The sequence below is a fragment of the Stenella coeruleoalba genome, assembly GCF_951394435.1.
Source record: "Stenella coeruleoalba genome assembly, chromosome: 18".
NCBI lineage: Eukaryota > Metazoa > Chordata > Mammalia > Artiodactyla > Delphinidae > Stenella > Stenella coeruleoalba.
In genome coordinates, this window is record NC_137164.1 from 7,755,818 (window position 1) to 7,759,185 (window position 3,368).

The following is a 3,368-nucleotide window of genomic DNA, read 5'->3' on the forward strand; positions in this document are numbered from 1 at the left end:
TGACCCTTAGACTCGAAGGAGAAGCTGGGCGGGCGGAGACACACCCCACTCCTGCAGAGACCCGAGACCCCCCGGACGCCAGAGAGGTCGGCCCGCTGTCAGGAAAGCGTGTCGGGAACCGTAGTTCGACTGGGAGACCGTGTCGCCTTGCATGCTGGGATGTGTAGTCCCGGTCGCAGTGCGGGCTGGGAGCCGGCTTTGTCTTGGGGGACTCGCGGGAGAGGGGGAGCTTCCCTTTATCGCTTTTCGCTCGTTTTCCAGCCACAGCGTTATTTTGTTTGCCTGCTTGTTCGGTATTCGCTTCTATTATTGTCTAGATTACACCACGGCTGGTGAATTATGAATTAGAAAAAGGAATTTACGTTTCAACTTCTAGTAACAAGCATAAGGGTTTGTGTTAAATATTCTTGTATTCATCAGCGGCAGGATATTCTCTTGTGGAATAAAATGTCAGGGTTCTGTGGGTTTTGGGTTTTTTAAGCGAATTTTAGGTGTGGCGTAATTTGGAAAGCTCTCTGTGGTATCACTTTCTGTCTATTTTTGATACAGCTGACTTGAACGGACCTTGTTCTGCCCTGCCACTCCCGAGTCATAAATTATAAGTTTTGCTTCTTGCTTGATCAGAATCAGCTTTTGTTTCTTTCCCTGAAAAGAGGTATCCCTGTTAAATTCTTTTCAGTAATGAGACGAACATAAAAAGGAGGGTAACTCTGCTGGTATTGTCAGGTCTTTTCTACCCTTCAGTGTCCTTTTAAGTTTGCTCCTTGCTGACGCTCCCTCAGGGACGTAGGAATACATATGAAATCCGTAGGAATTTCGACCTGAAGTTAGAAAAATTAAGAGTATGGCAGTCTTTAGGAGGTTAAATCAGAGACAAGGCTAAAAGGCCAGGTTTATATTGCATACAAAATCACTTGTATGTTTGACCCGGCAGTTAGACAAAAGGTACTTAATCCTTACGTGCTTCAGTTAACTCACCTTTAAGGTGGAGAGAATTTAATAAAATAGCCTCTAAAGGTGACTGTATTCATAAATTCGAAAATATAGTTAGCTATAATTATTTTTGGTTTGCTTTACAAAAACTTCTTGACTCCCCCGCCCTCATTTTTTTTTTTTTTTTTTTTGGTATATGAAAACCTTATATTAAAATCCATGGAATCATAGCATTTTCGAACAGAAATAGAACGTTGAGATTTTTTGGTCTGCTTCCCACATTTTTATAGGAAGCTTGTGCAGAAGGGAGGAAGGAACAGTTCTAGGTCTTTGGAGCCAGACAGGTTCGGATCAGATTCAAATCCTGGGGCAATACTGATATGCTTTATAGTACAGCTTGTGAGAGCCCCTGGAGTTAGGCTTCATGGGCGTGAACCTTGCCTATGTGTACTTATGAATTGGCCAGCTCTGTGACCTTGAGCTAATTACCAAGCCTTCCTGTGTGCCGCCTCACAGGATATGTGTAATGACTGAAAGGCTATGTAAAGCACTAAACGTGCGTCGTTATTATCTGATATCCGTTTAATATTCTTTGAATTCTTCCTGGGGCTTCAGTTTCAACATGGGTAAAATGGACATATACCTATCTTGTTGGGAGAATGGAAGGATTAGATATAAATAAAACATCTAGTTTGGTAATAGATATTCAGTAAGTTGTAGTAATAGTAGTAGTAATACTATTGAAGAAGAGCCAGTACCAGAACTTTTAGCTCAACTTGTACTGTCGTGGATGCCGATTTTGTGTAGCCCCCTTTTATATTTAATCAGTCCACTTTAACTATTTATTTACTGGAACAGGTGAATGAGTAGGGGCCATATGAACTACCACATTTATTATCTAATAATGCATTTATGATGTTCTTAGAATCTTTGTCATTTTTATTACTTTATTACATTTTATTTATTTTGATTTATTATGTTTTTAATATATACACAATTTCTCATACTATTTCTACCATAGTGTCAGAAATTTTAGAATAAAACCAGGTAAAAGTAGTCCCAACAAATTGCTATCTTGTTGTAGATCCAGAAGTAAATAGGGAATTAAGGTGACTTTATCCTAAGTCTGCCAGCAGCTACCATTGCAGTTATTGGGTTTTTTCCCCATATTTGTCTTAGAGAACAAAGAGGGTTCTCAAACCTGGAAGCAGAGACAGCTCCCGAAGAACAACAACAAAAAGACAAAATATGCAAATGTAAAGGAAAAAAGCTCAAATAAAAATGCCTCTTAAAGAGAGAATGTGCAGTAGATGTGAAGAGCTGTGGCAGGCGCTTGCTTCCTTGAAAGGAAGGAAGAGATGGGCAAAGAGTGGATATATACATAGACTAATATACATGAAAGTGCTTATTACCTTCGACTTCTGGTGTGAGTCAGTATTCTTGTGGTCTCCTCTGTATTCAGCATGGTGCTGGGTGCTGGAGGTTACAGGAGTTAAACTTGTTCTAAATCAGGGTGCCTTTTGTACAGCCTGTCCGTAATGCCAGTACGTCTGAATGCCCAGATATCTGAAATCTTGTCCATTGCAGCCTCTTTCAGTGTTTTCTTTCTAAAGTTTTTTTTTTTTCCTTCTCATATATTAACTTGAAATTTATTCTTTAAAAATTAATTGGTACTGAGACCTCCCTGGTGGTCCAGTGGTAAGACTCTGAGCTCCCAGTGCAGGGGCTCCGGGTTCCATCCCTGGTCAGGGAACTAGATCCTGCATGCATGCCGCAACTAAGAAGTCCACATGCCTCAACTAAGACGCGGCGCAGCCAAAATCAATCAATCAATAAATTTTTTTTTTAATTTAATTGGTACCCATAAAATCTATTTTGTCTTGTTTTTAAGTTATATTAGAAAGAATGATCACCTAAAAATAGTAATATATGGAAAAATCCTGAAGGAAACAAAGACTATATGTTTTTTTTTCTTCTCACCTACGAAGGATCATAATATTTTACAACAAATGTGGTTAACCAAAACTCACATTATAGGATTAATGTTCACATCTGCCCCTCCAAGCTCACGGAGAGCTACTTGCCTCCTGGAGCACCATGGCCCTTTATCCTACCTCAAGGCTTCTGTGCTTGTCTGGCCTGTCTGCTAAGCTCTTCCTCAGGCTCTTGGCTAGAGCAGCTCCCTCTCGTCCTTCAAGGCTCAGTGTAAATCTCGTCTCCCACAGAGGAAGTTTGCAAATGCCAACCAATAAACACATCATCCTTCCCGAAGGAATACCCAGTGTTTGTTTAGTTATTAAGGTGAGCCTGGCGCCAAGTGTGGTCACTGATTGGCTTGAGCCAATCAGCACGTTCATTTCCCTTGACCACAGTCATTGGTGCAGGGGTGGGCCCGTGACCTACTCAGCCCAACCAGGGGACTCTGAGTACCATCA